This window comes from Primulina tabacum, chromosome 1 (assembly GCF_025594145.1).
Source record: "Primulina tabacum isolate GXHZ01 chromosome 1, ASM2559414v2, whole genome shotgun sequence".
NCBI classification, from domain to species: domain Eukaryota; kingdom Viridiplantae; phylum Streptophyta; class Magnoliopsida; order Lamiales; family Gesneriaceae; genus Primulina; species Primulina tabacum.
In genome coordinates this window covers 11,632,161-11,650,546 of record NC_134550.1, presented here as the reverse complement: position 1 = coordinate 11,650,546, position 18,386 = coordinate 11,632,161, and positions in this window count along the sequence as shown.

Genomic DNA, 18,386 nt, shown 5'->3' with positions numbered 1-18,386 from the left:
GCATTTAGTTTGTTCAACTTAATATTGAGTTTCTAAATAAATATCATTAAAATTTTTTTTTTGAAGTATCACATCATAAATTAGAAGGCGAAAAATTATAAAATATAAGTATTATTTAATTTTAAAATAATTTATCTGATAAGTGCAATTTATTGTACTTTTATTACTTGTTTTTGACTTGAAATTTTGTGATTCTTGAGCAGGTTTTATGTGATTTGTTGTTGTTTTTGTTGTTGTATTTTGGAAGCTTAGAATGAGAGTTTGGAATATTAAAGTGTTGAAGTGAAAAGTGCAAAAGATAAAAAAAAATGCAAAAGCTTCATCGCACCCGCGCTTGTACATACACCGCACCCGTGGTATGGCACTGCACCCGCGTTAAAAAAAGTATCGCACCTGCGCTCACAAACCAGAAGCTGCACCGCACCCGCGATGACAACCTCACCGCACCCGCGGTCCCTGCACGACAGAATCCGAAAAATCTGTATTTTGGTGTGCTGCGCATGGAAGTCCAAGATTTTGGTGTGCTGCAAATTTAAGCTTGTCTGGGACTATAAATTAGATCATTGACTTACCATCTAGGGTAGGGAGGGCCAAGGGAAGAGTAGAGAAGGAGGCTAGAAGATTGAAGACTCAAGTTCATCAAGTTCTTGAGAAATCTTTTGCACAAATCCGGGAACGGAATCAGCACTTCAAACTCTTGTTCTAAGTTCTTCTTTCTTTTATTTTTCATTTGATATGACTTGTTTTAGAACCATGTTTTGTTGTTTTACTTGTGTTATTATGAACTAATTTTTATTTTTAGAGGAAAGATGGAACAAAACTAGAAACCATATGTTAGAATCTATGAACTAAGCTATTTAAGTTCTTCATATTGTTCATTTGTATTGTTCCAATCTTATGCTTTCAATTTAATGGCCATAAGTTGAATGGTTTATATGTTTACAATTTATCACTTGGAAGAGGAAATTATGAACAAGAAAGGGAAAAAATACATCAATGGTATTTATAGAGTTTGGGAGGGCCTATAGTGCTATTGAAGCCCATAGAGAATCTAGTGCTTGATGTGTTATTTGTTTGTAGATTGTTGATGGGAACGTTGCAATCAAATTTTAAATAACTAATATATACTTAACACTTGGGAGAAGGAGTAGATAATTATAGGATTCTTGGCTAATGTATAAGAAGGATTTTTATAACATAACTACAAGAAATTACACATGGTGGACAGTTGCGTGAAATCAGACATCTAGATCTTTTATATCATTGTTATTTTCTAAAATTTGGTGTTATATTTTATTTCAATCTATTTTAAATTTAGTTATTCTTGCAACCAAAGGTTTAAATTGATTTTCCTAAATAAAGTCAAGACTATTTTAATTACAAGCATTAATATATATTTAGATAAATACTCCTCGTGGGATCGACACTTGTACTCAAAAATACATTTTACTATAAACTGACGTCGTGCGCTTGCGAGCAATTAAGAAAACACGCAACAAGTTTTTGGCGCCGTTGCCGGGGAGTGTTTATTTTAAATTTATATTAGTATTGTTATCAATTACTCTTGATTTTAATTTAGAGCTGTTTTTATTGTATTACATTAAACATTGATTTGTTTCTTATCTTTGTTTGACTGTGCATGCGAAGATCGCAAAATCTTGACTTGCTTGTCTTTGATCCTGAGATCGAACGAACCGCAAGAAGATTAAGAAAGACAAGAAGAGAAGAGATTCAAGCAATGGCTGACAACAGAGATAATGAAAACCCACCCCCTGCAATACCCATCAGAGATCATTTTAGGCCGGTACTAAATGCTCATTATTCGGGCATAACACGAGGGACTATTAATGCAAACAACTTTGAGCTCAAGCCCGCATTGATAAACATGGTTCAACAGAACCAGTTTGGGGGAAACGCTACTGCCGATCCTCATCTACATCTCAGAACATTTCTTGAAATCACTTACACGGTAAAAATAAATGGTGTTTCTGATGATATAATTCGATTGCGCTTGTTTCCTTTTTCTCTTAGTGACCAAGCAAGAAAATGGCTCTAATCGCTTCCTTTGGGGAGTATCACTACATGGCAGGAGTTAGCAACCAAGTTTCTTGCTAAATATTTTCCACCTGCGAAGTCTGCACAGTTGAAAATTGAGATAAGTACTTTTAGGCAGACTGACTTTGAGCAATTATATGAGGCATGGGAACGGTATAAGGAGTTGTTGAGGAGGTGTCCAAACCATGGTTTTGAAGATTGGGTATAGATTGAATTGTTTTACAATGGTTTGAATGGACAAACAAGAGGCACTGTGGATGCAGCAGCTGGTGGCACGATATTTGCCAAATCACCTGATCAAGCATATGATTTTCTTGAACAGATGACCATTAACAGTTATCAGTGGCCGTCTGAGAGGTCAGGCGTAAAGAAGCCAGCTGAAATTTATGCCATAGATCCTATTACCTCACTCACAGCACAAGTTTTAGCTTTAAAAACTCAAATTGCAGCTATGAATAAAGCTAGTACAACTGAGTTTGAAAATGCATCGGTTGTTATTGAAGAAACACATATTCCTGATGAGGCTCATTATATCAACAATATGAATTTTGGTGGATATGGAGGATATCGAGGTAACCCTCCCCCTAACACTTATCATCATGGTTTGAGAAATCATGAGATTTTTCATATGCTATTAATAAGAATGTGTTGAATCCTCCACCGGGATTCAATACATCAAAGGGGGAAGGAAAACCTTCACTTGAGGATCTAGTTGGGACATTTGTTGCTGAATCGAGTAAAAGGATGGCTAGGACCGAATCTCATCTTGATGGTATGGAAACTCTCATGGGAAATATGGGTGTCACAATGAAATCATTGGAGACACAGATTGGACAGTTGGCTAATGCATTGAGAGATCAAAATAGAGGTCAATTCCCAAGTAATATTGAAGTGAATCCAAAGGAGCAATGCAAAGCTGTAATTTTGAGAAGTGGAAGAGAACTTGAGGTTGAAAAATCCAAAGAGAATGAGGAAAATGAGAAGAGAGTTGAAGAGGATGAGTGTGAAAATGGAAAGGAGAACAAAGTTGAGGAGTCTCGGAGTGAAACTGAAGTTGAAAGGATTCCTGTACTGAAACCGACTCTTCCATACCCACAGAGATTTAGGAAGAAGATTATTGATGATCAATTTGCAAAATTTTTGGAGATTTTCAAGAAGATTCACATCAACATTCCATTTGCTGATGCTTTAGAACAAATGCCAAACTATGCAAAGTTCATCAAAGATGTGATGTCAAAGAAGAGGAAGTTGCAAGAGTTCGAGACAGTGAAGTTGACCGAAGAGTGTAGCGCCATTCTCCAAAAGAAGCTACCATAAAAACTAAAAGATCCAGAGAGTTTTACTATTCCTTGCATTATTGGTGGTACTCATGTTAATAAAGCTTTATGTGATCTTGGAGTGAGTATTAATCTTATGCCATTTTCTACTTACAGGGACTTGAAGCTTGGGGAGGTAAAATCAACCACTATAACTTTGCAACTTGCAGATATGTCACTCACCTATCCTCGTGGAATTGTTGAAGATGTTTTGGTAAAAGTTGACAAGTTTATCTTCCCTGCTGATTTTGTAATACTTGATATGGAGGAAGATCAAGATCCTCCATTGATTTTTGGGCGACCCTTCTTAGCCACTGGAAAAGCATTGACAGATGTACACAAAGGAGAACTCACCTTGAGAGTTGGTGGGGAAGCTGTGATATTCAACATCTACAAGGCTATTAAAGGTAACGACGAGGTGAGTACTTGTAAAAGCATTGATATAATTGACTTTTGTGTTGCTGAGATTGGTATAAGTCATACAGTAAAAGATCCATTAGAAAGATGCATTTCTAGAATTGTCGGTAGAGTTGATGATGATGATTGGAAACTGAGAGAGCAACTTTTAGCTCTTGAGGAGTTGCCAAAGGTGAAGGAAGCCGCAAAGGAGAAGTTGGAAGAAGAAAATTGTTCAGAGATTATACCTTCATCCCCTGTTTTGAAGGAATTGTCAAGTCATCTTTGCTATGCTTTCTTGGGTGAAAAGTCGACACATCCGGTAATTATCTCTTCCTCTCTTACTTTAGATGAAAAAGAGAAATTGTTGAGAGTGTTGAGGAAATTTAAAACTGCATTTGGGTGGTCGATTTCTGATATTAAGGGGATTGGTCCCACCATATGCATGCATAGGATTTTAATGGAGGAGTCATACGCTCCTTATGTGGATCATCAGAGGAGGCTAAATCCAGCCATGAAGGAGGTAGTGAAAAATGAAGTATTGAAATTGTTAAATGTTGGAGTTATATATGCTATTTCTGACAGCAGTTGGGTGTCTCCTGTGCAAGTAGTGCCTAAAAAGGGTGGAATAGCTGTGGTAAAGAATGAAAATGATGAACTAATATCTACTCGTACTGTGACTGGATGACGAGTATGTATTGATTATAGGAATTTGAACAATGTCACACGGAAAGATCATTTTCCATTACCTTTTATTGATCAAATGCTTGATAGACTTGCTGGTTATTGTCACTACTGTTTTTTAGATGGTTATTCAGGTTATAACCAGATTGCTATAGCACCGGAGGATCAAGAGAAGACAACTTTCACTTGCCCCTATGGCACGTTTGCTTTTAGGAGGATGCCTTTTGGGCTATGTAATGCACCTGCTACATTTCAGAGGTGTATGATGGCCATATTTGCAGACATGGTGGAAGACATCATGGAAGTCTTCATGGATGATTTCTCGGTATTTGACTCTTCATTTGATCACTGTTTACATAACCTTTCCCTTGTTTTGCAGAAATGTCAAGAAAAAAACTTAGTTCTCAATTGGGAAAAGTGTCATTTTATGGTACAAGAGGGTATTGTTCTTGGACATAAAGTGTCTTCTAAGGGATTAGAGGTAGACAGAGCCAAAGTGATTGCAATTGAAAAGCTTCCACTACCAAAGAACATCAAAGGGATAAAGAGTTTCTTAGGACACGCCGGGTTTTATCGTAGATTTTTCTAAGATTACTAAACCTTTATGTAATTTGCTTGAAAAAGAATCCACTTTTATTTTTGATGATGATTGTCTGCAGGCATTTGAGAAGATCAAGAAGGTACTGGTGACATCACCAATCATGATAGTACCAGACTGGAAGGAGCCCTTCGAATTGATGTGAGATGCTAGTGATTATGCAGTAGGTGTGGTGTTGGGCCAAAGACGTGATAAATTTTTTAGATCAATCTACTATGCAAGTCGAACCATGGATACTGCACAGCAAAATTACACAACTACTGAAAACGAGATGCTTGCAGTAGTATTTGCATTTGACAAGTTTAGACCCTACTTGGTCGGCACAAAGGTAATTGTTTTCACTGACCATGCAGCTATTCGATACCTATTTGCCAAGAAGGATGCAAAACCACGCTTGATAAGGTGGATTTTATTGCTCCAAGAGTTTGATTTTGAAATGAAGGATAGGAAGGGGTGTGTGTAACGCCCCGAAAATTTAAAAGTACACGCGAACCACATGCACACAAATTATTAAATTCTCTTGTATTTTAATTAAATGTTTTAATTGCATGAATTGATTATGTTGTGCATATTTGCATGTTTAAAATATATTTTTTGAGATGGTTGCATTAAAATGTATTTTTAAAGTTTATTCGAGTTGCGATCGAGGAACAGAGACCGAGGGCTGAATAAGAGAAATTATTTTTATTAAATAATTGTTTTTAATTATTTAAAATAAAGTTGATGCTTGAATAATTTATTTTGAGTGACTAAATGATTAATTGTGTAATTTTATTTGATTTCATGATTTAAAAAGTTTTTCAGATGAATATCGGTAGTTGGCCAGAACAGAGGACCGGAGACGATTAAGGTGTTAAAGATTTAAAAGATAAAATTTTATTTTTAGTTAAGAAAATAATTATTTTAAATAATTTAAGAATTATGCAATTTTTAAGGGCAAATTTAAAATAATTGGTGGGACCAAGGAATTTTATGTATTTTATAAGGAATATTTAGAACCTTGGGATAACTTGATTATAACGTTATAAGAAATTTTAATCAATGGTATTGTTGGATATCGATATTAAGCTTGAAAATCTAAGAATTTGTATGTGTGTTTGGGATTTTATGATTGAAATTTGATAGTTTGATGAACATTTTGGGTATAAATAAGGAAAGTAATATACGATAAGTATGATCATCCATCTTTTATTATTGGGAATTGTAAGACAAATTGAAATTCGAGGTTATAATAGTAACAACACTAAGTCATTATGGGTCTTTTTAAGTTGCGAATTGCAAAATAAGGATTTAGAAGGAAAATTTAATCGGGGTCAAGTAGACGTAAGGACATTCTAGAATATAAGTTTTATTAGAGTAGCGCATCGGAAGCGTGGATTTTTGGGATACTAGAACTAAGTCTAAACTTTGGATTATCAAGGATAAGCGAATTTCGAGGACGAAATTCAATTTAAGGGGGAAGATTGTAACGCCCCGAAAATTTAAAAGTACACGCGAACCACATGCACACAAATTATTAAATTCTCTTGTATTTTAATTAAATGTTTTAATTGCATGAATTAATTATGTTGTGCATATTTGCATGTTTAAAATATATTTTTTGAAATGGTTGCATTAAAATATATTTTTAAAGGTTATTCGAGTTGCGATCGAGGAACAGAGACCGAGGGCTGAATAAGAGAAAATATTTTTATTAAATAATTATTTAAAATAAAGTTGATGCTTGAATGATTTATTTTGAGTGACTAAATGATTAATTGTGTAATTTTATTTGATTTCATGATTTAAAAAGTTTTTTAGACGAATATCGGTTGTTGGCCAGAACGGAGGACCGGAGACGATTAAGGTATTAAAGATTTAAAAGATAAAATTTTATTTTTAGTTAAGAAAAAAAATAGAAATCGTCCCCCGTTCATCACCGACTTTCACCGCTACGGTATTTGTATTTCGAGCGTTTTAAACGCAAAGACAGGTCATACTTCTTTCTTTTCTCATCTTTCACACCATATTATGTATGTTTAATCATGTGTGCGTGAAAAATATGAAACACTACCTTGTATTTTCGTTTTTATGGCTTATTATGCACAAAACTAGTGTTTTCATCTTTTAAAACTCTTCATAATGATGCACAAAGGGGCTGCCATGGTAGGGGTACTTGAAGGGATGTTTTTTCACATGTTTAAGGGTCCTTAGGTGTATGTTTAAAGGCTGAAAAAAATAGAGAAGGAATAAAAACGAAAATAGACTCCTTAAGGGAAAAGACTCTTCGACTAGGAGTCTTTGAGGTTCACGGCTGCTAGCTGCGGCTAGGGAGGGTCCACTAGACTTAAGTGGGCTACATAGGAGGGATGGGTAGAGGCTGGACATAGTGGTTAAGGGCTGGAGGCGAAGCTAGCCTAGGTTCGAATCATATTAGGACTAGGACTCTTGTGCTGAAAAATTCAGTAGCTTCCTAGGTATGTTCAAGGGACTTAATGGGATGGAATTTGGTTGTATAAGGGTTAGTTAGGTGTTATTAGGCTTTGGTCCAAGTTTGGTAAAGTTTGGTTAAGTTTCGAGTCCATACGAGTCAAAACCGGGAAGTACGTCTAAGTTTAAAAACGAATCGAGAAACGCCTAGATTTAAGTTTAATAAAATTATGAAAAATTATATTTAAGCTTAAATAATTATTAAAAGTCTAATTTTTTAATTTGAGAATTTTATATTTAGGTTTGGTTTAATTCGAGATTAAAACGCATTAATACGTCACATTTAGAGATTTATTTAAAAGTCCGCGATTTAAGCTAAATAAAAATATGAGAAAATTCATGTAAGCTTAAATAATTACTTGGGACATGTTAGAGTCAATGAAATTAAAAAAAAGTCAAAAACGTGAAATTTTACGTCCAGGGGTAAAACGGTCTTTTTACACCAAAAAATTAGTAAACGTCATGGCAGTGTCCTGAATGCTGTTTTATGTGCTAACATGATTATTTTCAATGATTATGGATGTTTATGAATTTTTAAGATGTTAATATGTTTATTTTAAATTTTTACGGATTTTTACTATGTTAAAATGTTTATTTTAAAATGTTTAGGGATGTTTATGATTTTTATATGTTAAGTATTGATTTTTAAATGTTCATGGAATTTCATGATTTTAATTTGGACATTTAAAAGATATGTTGCATGCTTGGTTTCGAAATAAAATGATATTATTATGCATGTTTTATTAAGTGATGGAAATACAAAATGTTGAAGGACGTGAAGGGATTGTGACTAAATATGTTGGAGATATCGTGAGGGTTATGGTCCTAGTGGGAGCCCGACGATCGTGTTTCCTTGGATACGAATACGTGATACGAATACGTGATACGAATACGAATATGTTAATACGTTGGCCAAGGCCCAGTTGACGGGTGAGAGTGTCGCTGATGTCCCCGCCGCCCAGTACTGTGGTTACATGTAGATGGATCCATCACCCCAATACGATTAAGAATACGAGTCACAATCACGATCTGAATTCAACAAACACGAACATGAATATGAATATGAATATGATGATATGAATACGTTGATATGAATATGAATACGAATATGAATATGTTTATGTTTACATGAAAATGTTTAAGTTTAAAGTTGTGCAGCATTATGAAAATGTTATTTTTAAAGTTTATGCATTATCATGAAATTGTTTACGAAAATGTTTATGTTTTGAAGTTTATGCATGTCATGAAAATGTTATTTTAAGTACAAGTATTTTTCACTGTTGCTTGTGGTTTTATATGTATTACACGTTATCAAGAATATGCGTGTTGAGTCTTTAGACTCACTAGGTGTGTTGATGCAGATGATTATGATATTGTTATGGGAGGTCTTTATGGTTGATCTGACTGGACTGAAGGTGGACATAACTAGGACCGACGCTAGTTTTTCGCACTAGTTCATGATTTATGGTTTTAAGTGATGTTAAATATATTTTTATGATGATTTAATCATGAGTGATTTTGAGAGGTTATAGTATGGGATATACCTTTCGAATAATGTTTTTAGGTTTGGTAAATGTTTGACGATTGTACGATTTAAAGTATTTCCCTTGGTTTTCAAAATATAGTTGGCATGTTTTATTTTAAAATGACGCAAGGTATTTTTAAAGTATATATATATGTAAATTTTCCAATCGGTCGAATTGTGAGAAGTTTGAAATTTTTTTTTTACGATTTAAGAAAACGAATAAGCAGACGTTTCAGTCTGTCCTCACTGTACCAAGACGAGTCTTTCCAGCGTGCTTATGTTCTCACTCACACGCACCCTAAGAAACTTCTCAGGGGGTCACCCATCCCAAAATTGCCCCGAGTCAAGCACGCTTAACTTTGGAGTTCTTATGTGATGAGCTACCGAAAAAAAGATTCACCTTCTTGATATGAGTAGTATCAATTAAATCTTTTAAGCCCTCTTCAACTGTACAGTCCATTACATTGAATAGTCTCGGAATCCCTTTCCTTTCGGTGTAAGATCGGTTCATTCATGTTCCCTCCGCCTAGAAGCCTTCCAGGAGCCGCTCATTGTCCGTGCAAACTCATGGCACCGGCGATCACCCCCCGCCCTCTTCGGCCTCGGGCCTCACATGCCCACCAGCTTCCGCTTGGTTCGTCCCTGAACCACACCGTACTAGGAGAGGTCGGCTCTGATACCAACTGTAACGCCCCAGATTCGACGACTGTCCTCACTGTACCAAGACGAGTCTTTCCAACGTACTTATGTCCTCACTCACACGCACCCTAAGAAACTTCCCAGGGGGTCACCCATCCCAAAATTGCCTCAAGTCAAGCACGCTTAGCTTTGGAGTTCTTATGTGATGAGCTACCGAAAAGAAGATGCACCTTCTTAATATGAGTAGTACCAATTAAATCTTTTAAGCCCTCTTCAACTGTACAGTCCATTACATTGAACAGTCTCGGAATCCCTCTCCTTCCGGTGTAAGATCGGTTCATTCATGTTCCCTCCGCCTAGAAGCCTGCCAGGAGCCGCTCATTGTCCGTGCAACCTCATGGCACCGGCGATCACCCCCCGCCCTCTTCGACCTCGGGCCTCACAGTGTGAAAATCAAGTAGCCGACCACTTGTCACGGCTCGAACTTGAAGACAAAAAAGAGGAAGGAACCATAAAAGAAACATTTCCAGATGAACAGTTGTTTGAGATAAATTCTATACTCCCTTGGTTTGCTGATATAGCTAATTTCTTGTCTTGTGGTATTCTTCCTCCAGATTTGACTTATCATCAAAAGAAGAAATTCTTTCACGATGCAAAGTTTTACCTATGGGATGATCCATATGTCTTCAAGAGATGTGCTGATCAGATGATTAGAAGATGCGTAGCGGAGGAAGAAGCGAAAGATATTCTTGAACAATGTCACTCTTCACCATATGGTGGTCATTTTGGAGCATCAAGAACAGCAGCAAAGGTATTCCAATCTGGTTTTTATTGGCCTACTTTGTTCAAAGATAGTTATACCTTAGCCAAGTCATGTGATAGATGCCAAAGGGTTGGTAATATTTCTAAACGCCATGAGTTCCCATTGACCAATATTTTGGAAGTAGAACTTTTTGATGTTTGGGGTATTGACTTCATGGGACCATTCCCATCTTCTTTTGGTCAATCTTATATTTTGCTTGCTGTGGATTATGTGTCAAAATGGGTGGAAGTAATTGCCACCAATACTAATGATGCTCGAGTGGTTGCTAAGTTTGTTCACAGGAACATCTTCACAAGATTTGGGACACCAAGAGCCATAATTAATGATGAAGGTACACATTTTTGTAATAAAATCTTAAACTCACTTTTGGTTAAATATGATTTATAGCATAAGGTGACCTTGGCATACCACCCACAAGCAAATGGACAAGCTGAAGTGTCCAACCGTGAGATTAAACAGATATTGGAGAAAACGGTGAAGACAAATCGGAAGGATTGGGCACTGAAGTTGGATGATGCTTTATGGGCGTACAGAACTGCATAGAAGACACCTATTGGAATGTCACCCTATAGGTTGGTCTTTGGTAAGGCCTGTCACTTACCACTGGAATTGGAACACAGATCTTTTTGGGCCGTGCAAAAGCTCAACTTTGACATGGAAGCATCTGGTGAGCAGCGGCTATTGCAATTGAATGAGATGGAGGAGTTCAGAAATGAAGCTTATGAGAATGCAAAGATCTACAAGGAGAAGACCAAGAACTGGCACGACAACCATATCTTGCACAGAAATTTCGAGCCTGAACAACAAGTACTATTGTTCAATTCACGCCTCAAACAATTTCCTGGTAAGCTAAAATCAAGATGGTCGGGGCCATTTACAATAGAATCAGTTCAACCATATGGAGCCATTGAGCTAAAGTGCAATGACGGAAGGATGTTTAAAGTAAATGGACAACAGATCAAGCATTATTATGGGACTGAAGTAAGGCATCTTGACAACATTTCTTTGGGCGGATCGACTTGATGTAGACTGGTGGTAGTCGGGCTGAGACGTTAAACCAAGCGCTTATTGGGAGGCAACCCAAATTTTTGTTTCTCTATTGCATTTCATTTTCGGTTTTGCTTTTATTCTTGTATTATTATTTTTGGTTGTGTATTTTAAAAGTGTGTTATTGTATCTTCCCAAATCTTATGAATCCAAATTGTTTTTTTTTCAGGACTAAAATTTGGAGTTGAAACCAATTTCAAAGAGTGAACCCGCGCTGCAAATGTGTCGCACCCGCAGTACTTTAAGACAGAAAAATTAAAAATTTCCAGTAGTCATACCGCACTCGCGGTAGTTTTTGGAGCGCACCTGCGTCGGATTGACAAAGAGTATGCCGCACCCGCGGTATAATTTACACCGCACCCGCGGTAGCTGTGAAATAAAAAACTGAAAATTTACAGTAGGCAAAGCGCACCCGCGGTCTTTTTGTTAGTGCACCCGCGCTATATTTCCAGAAGCAATACCGCACCCGCGGTCGAATACTTAGTGCACCCGCGGTCTATGAAGATCGAGATTCAACATTTCCAGTAGCTGTACCACACCCGCGGTAAGTTGATCACCGCACCCGCGGTCGATGTTTTTAAAAACATAAAGGGGCAGAAATTTAGCATGAACGAAGAACACTCTCCAAAATTTCCTTCACTTCGAAAACAAATCACTCTACAAACACACTCCACACTCAAATTTTGTTCTTCCATCAAAAAATTTACCATTCCACACTTACAAAACTTCACTCATTCCATCCAATATCCATTTTCTTTCCACAAAAATCAACACCAAAGCTAGGGTTTCAAAGGGGGCTCGAAAATTTCGTCAAGGATTGATTAAAGCTTCGAATTTGTTCTTCCAAGAAACATTTGAACACTCAAGGTGAGCAAATCCATACTACATTTGCTTTGAAATTCGAAATTATTGGTGTTATTGGCTATGAAAGAAAATTACATTTAGTGAAGTACATTCTTGACATTGTTGATTGGATTGTTGTGTATATTGTTGAGGTGTGGTTATTGTGACTTCTAAGTTTGGGGGAGTGAAAGAATCATTAAATTTAGTGACTTGGATTGAAGGGGAAGTTGGTGTTTTGAACGTGTTTGACAAAATGCCTCCAAGAAAAAAATAATCAAAGGGTGCATCCTCATCTGCAAATTATGATGCACATAGGTTCTGGGACAAGAAAGCGGAAGAAAATTATGGTAGAATTCTGAATAAAAGCATTGTAAAAGAGAGGGGATTTGACCTCAACTTCCCCCGAACCGAGATTGGATTCACGCTTACTGCTAGGCATTGGGAGGATTTTGGCAAGCCACCACAAGATGCGGTTATTTCGTTGGTGCGAGAATTTTATGCTAACCTTAAGGTTAATCATAATCAATTGAAAATTTTGGTGAGAGGAAGGATGGTAGCTTTTGATGCTCATACCATCAATATGATGTATGGTATCCCTCCAGTCATGCATGATGAATATGAAGAATATCGGACTGAGGAAGTTGATTATAATAATATTCTTCACACTATATGCATTGAGGGAGCGGAGTGGCGAATGAGAGAAGATGTGCATTTGAGCTTAGCCAAATCTGATCTGAAAACTGTTGCCAGAGATTGGTATTCATTTATTTCGGCTAGGATTAAGCCTACAGACCATACCACCACCGTCATCAAGGAGAGGGCAATTCTGAAATTTTGCATTATGACGGGAAAGACATTTGACTTAGGTCAATTGCTTCAGAACTCGATGCTCGATTATGCAAAAGGTAACTCTCCTAGTGGACTCCTACACCCTTATCTTATTACTGAATTATGCCAGAATGCGGGAGTGACTTGGGCAATGAATGAAGAATTGTTAAACCAAGAAATCCCATTTTGGTAATTCAACCAAATAGGACAGTGACAAGTGGACAATGTGAGGCACGTCAAGATCAAAGAGAATTCAACAGAAGAGCTGCAGAAAGACGTGCCCGTGCTCAAGCTCAACAACCACAACTACAACCGCAATCAAGAAATGTGCGAGATCGATTGACCAATTTGGAAGAAGAAGTGCGACAACTTCGGTTGAGGACCGATACATACATTGGATATATGATGGATTTCACGTCCGTCTTGGCTCAACAATTTCCATCAGCTTCAATATCTGGTAATCCATTTCCACAACCTCCACAGTGGTCACCCGCATATTACCCGCCGAAGTTCCAACAACCACAAGATGATGCAGATGATGAGGATGGCAATGACCACTGACGGTCGTTGCCCGAGGTATGTGTATTCCTCTAACTTTCATGATCATTTACATCGAGGACGATGCACATATTTAAGTTTGGGGGGAGATGCTATTTATTTTATTTTGTTTCATTTACTTGTTTAGTTTATTTAAATGTTTTATTTACTTTTGAGTTGTATGCTTGTGTTTGTGTGTTTGTAGTGTCATAGTCATGAAATTTTTTTTGAAATGGCCAATGATGAACAAAATTTGTGCATTAAGAAGAAAAGTCATGCATTTCATTCATGTTCATCAATCAATTTGAAAAATTTAGAGAACAATCATGAGATTTGGTAAGTTTGAGACTTATAATTTCTAAACATCTCTGTGATTTTCATTTGACATTGAAATAAATTTTTGCAAACACATATATAATTGAGACAATCTTTGATTTTATTTAGGCCTATTTATATTGTTCATAAATATTCATTTGAATCCCTCTTGAGCCTATATGAGAAAAGAATTGTGTTCTTGAAATTTCTTGGAAGCCAAGCACTTTTCTTTTGAATATATATGTATTTGGTTGATGCATTGAGACACCACTTTTAACGATGATTAGATTCTACTTTGTGTTGGTGAATTGAGATTTTGTCTAGAACTATCCAAACAACACTTGAGGCGAAATACAGACAAACTATGATTTAGGAATGATTTAGGTGATTTTTTTTATCGATTGAGCCTTTCAAGCCACCAAATAAAAATAATTTATCATTTGTCACCTCTTTGTAACTTATATGAATTCGAATGGCACACGTAAATATGTGTAAAAGACCCCCATTCGATGTCCCTTCAAATATCCCACATTTACCACCCCGTTGAATATCTTAAATATTAATTTCCTACCTTCTCAAAGGAGTAAGAATTCAAAGGATCAAAGAAATTGAAATTCTCCTACAAAAGAAAAGAAAAATGAATGGTTTTTCATTGAAGAAGTTGGAGAAAAATGGGAGAAAAAGAGATGAAATGAATAAAAAGATGGAGATAAAAGAAAAGTGGAGTTTGCAAAATTGAATTCCTAATCTTCATTTGTAGCCATGAGCCAAGGCCTAACATTACAAGCATTGAAAATCCTATTGACCAAGTCATAGTTGTCCAATATACTAGTGGAGAGGGATTGGGAGGATCAAGCTTATGGACAATCGATAAACACTTCCATTGAGTACGAATCTTGATCAATTTTACACACACCTCATTGCATCAAATATTTATTGGGTATTTCTTTCTTGAATGAATATTGCTTTGAACCAAATTTTTATCGGAAAAGACCTCTTGATTTGTGTTTGTAAAAATTGAAATCGATTGAGAATGTTTTGAAACATGAGTTGAAGAGATTAGAAGTTAAGAAAATTAACCGATTGCATGATTATATCCGGATGAAAAATTGGTTGGATTGATTTGACTTGTGAATGCATGAAGAGTTAGTTAAATTATCTTGAGGCCAAGTTCTTTAAAGTATTTTATGACTTGTTTGTTGTGTTGTTTTGTTTGCTCGGGACAAGCAAAATCTTAAGTTTGGGGGAGTTTGATAAGTGCAATTTATTGTACTTTTATTACTTGTTTTTAACTTGAAATTTTGTGATTCTTGAGCAGGTTTATGTGATTTGTTGTTGTTTTTGTTGTTGTAGTTTGGAAGCTTAGAATGAGAGTTTGGATTATTAAAGTGTTGAAGTGGAAAGTGCAAAAGATAAAAAAATGCAGAAGCTTCATCGCACCCGCGGTATGGCACTGCACCCGCGTTAAAAAAAGTATCGCACCTGCGCTCACAAACCAGAAGCTGCACCGCACCCGCGATGACATCCTCACCGCACCCGCGGTCCCTGCACGACAGAATCCGAAAAATCTGTATTTTGGTGTGCTGCTCATGGAAGTCCAAGATTTTGGTGTGCTGTGAATTTAAGCTTGTCTGGGACTATAAATTAGATCATTGACTTACCACCTAGGGTAGGGAGAGCCAAGGGAAGAGTATAGAATGAGGTTAGAAGATTGAAGACTCAAGTTCATCAAGTTCTTGGGAAATCTTTTGCACAAATCCGGGAACGGAATCAGCACTTCAAACTCTTGTTCTAAGTTATTCTTTCTTTTATTTTTCATTTGATATGGCTTGTTTTAGAACCATGTTTTGTTGTTTTACTTGTGTTATTATGAACTAATTTTTATTTCTAGAGGAAAGATGGAACAAAACTAGAAACCATGTGTTAGAATCTATGAACTAAGCTATTTAAGTTCTTCATATTGTTCATTTGTATTGTTCCAATCTTAATGCTTTCAATTTATTGGCCATAAGTTGAATGATTTATATGTTTACAATTTATCACTTGGAAGAGGAAATTATAAACAATAAAGGGAAAATATACATCAATGGTATTTATAGAGTTTGGGAGGGCCTAAAATGCTATTGAAATCCATAGAGAATATAGTGCTTGATGTGTTATTTATTTGTACATTGTTGATGGGAACATTGCAATCAAATTTTAAATAACTAATATCTACTTAACACTTGGGAGAGGGAGTAGATAATTATAGGATTCTTGGCTAATGTATAAGAAGGATTTTTATAACATAGCTACAAGAAATTACACATGGTGGACAGTTGCGTGAAATCGGACCTCTAGATCTTTTATATCATTGTTATTTGCTAAAATTTGGTGTTATATTTTATTTAAATCTATTTTAAATTTAGTTATTCTTGCAACCAAAGGTTTAAATTGATTTTCCTAAATAAAGTCAAGACTATTTTAATTACAAGCATTAATATATATTTAGATACATACTCCTCGTGGGATCGACACTTGTACTCAAAAATACATTTTACTATAAACTGACGTCGTGCGCTTGCGAGCAATTAAGAAAACACACAATATTATCCAACTAAAATATTATATGAATAATGGAGGAAACAAGGTCATTTTGGGCAATAAAGAAAAAATAATATCTAAAACAGAGAAAACATGGGAAAAGTCTTTGTACGAAAGGAATAGAAAAGGCCACGACTCCTTTAATATCAAAAGGCATTTAAACCTCGTACCTCTGCCGACAAAAAAATACAACCTCATATATATCACTTGCTATTTCTTTTAAGGATATATTGGTCATAAATCCTCAAACCCAAACTTAAATTCATCTTAACTCTCTAAAGATGAACACAACTGTGGGTGAACAACCCACCATTACCTGGTCGTCTTCTCAAGAACACCCAAGAGAAAGTGTGGGATCTCATAATATAAATATGAGAGAATCCCAACCAGACTTTTATACTGGTGGAAAATCGCACCCAACAGGTACAAGGTAAAGGAGAAGTCAAATTCCCTTGCACTAAACACTTTATGGGAAATCTGTTTTAGAGCATGTACATCCTTACGGGTTATGCTTAACCTAGATGTATTAGACTTCAAAAACAGAGAAGATCTCATATATGTTTGGATATTTGCTATGAGAATTGCAACATGAACACTTGATCTTAAAAAAGAAGGATTCATTAAACTATTAGAAATGAGTCTTATGGGATCAGTAAAAATTGCTTGGGACATGACTTCGGTAGAAACCAAAGAGTCAGTCCTAGCTGGAGAATCTCTTAGTGAGATAGCTGGAAGAATGTATCTATTAAGAAATGAAATTAGTGTTTCAAGATTTTTGGTGTATGAAAAATTAATATTAGATGCGGCTAGAATTCAAACAGCTCAACCGGCGAAAGCCTACAGGATTATCAACCGCTGACATTCAGTCGCTGATCCTTCAGAATATGGCAAAGTGAACCGGATCATTTAAGAAGAATCACTTATTGCTCAAAGACATTCTCTGACCGTTTGAATGCATTCAAAACTCCTTGAAGTCAACGAATATACATCTCTTCCAAGATTGATCCGCATTAATGGCTATATCCCAAAGAAGGGAGTCCAAGCAAAGACTTGATGTTCTGATGATAAGAGAACAGTTGCCTTATAAAGAAATCCTCAAGGAAAGCGCTTCAGATTTATGCTGAGCAAAAGGAAGATTAAATGCGAACATTTATTGCTCATAAAGATGAAAGCGACTCATCTGATTCAGGAGCTCAGGTTTACGTTAACTGTCCTTTCTGACCGTTAAGCCATTCGGCTATATCATCAGAGAGGGATGCAAGTTAAACACACACAAGCCATACAACTCACACATACATCTGAAAGATCATCAGCTTGCCTTCTAAAGAATCTTAGAGCGCAATCATAGTCCACATTCATCTTCGCTCTATCTGCACGCAGTTCAACAGAAACATACTTGATTATACAAGGATCTTTTCGTGCTACTCAAACAAACTACTTTTACATATCAGTAACATGTTGGTTATTTGATTAAATTGTGGGGTCTGGTGAACTAAGGGTTCTTAATTTCCAGAAGTGTAAAGTGATCACTAAGAGTTCCAATACAGGCAGTGTGATAAGTCCTGGTTGGATCGGGCTGTTACAAACATTTTGTAAAGTAAAAGTCTTTTAGTGGAATCCTTCCTGAAAGAGGAAGAAGGGGTGACGTAGGAGTATTCAATCTCCGAACATCCATAAAAATCCTGTGTCATTTACTTCTTGCAAACTTTCATTTATCAACCGTATTTT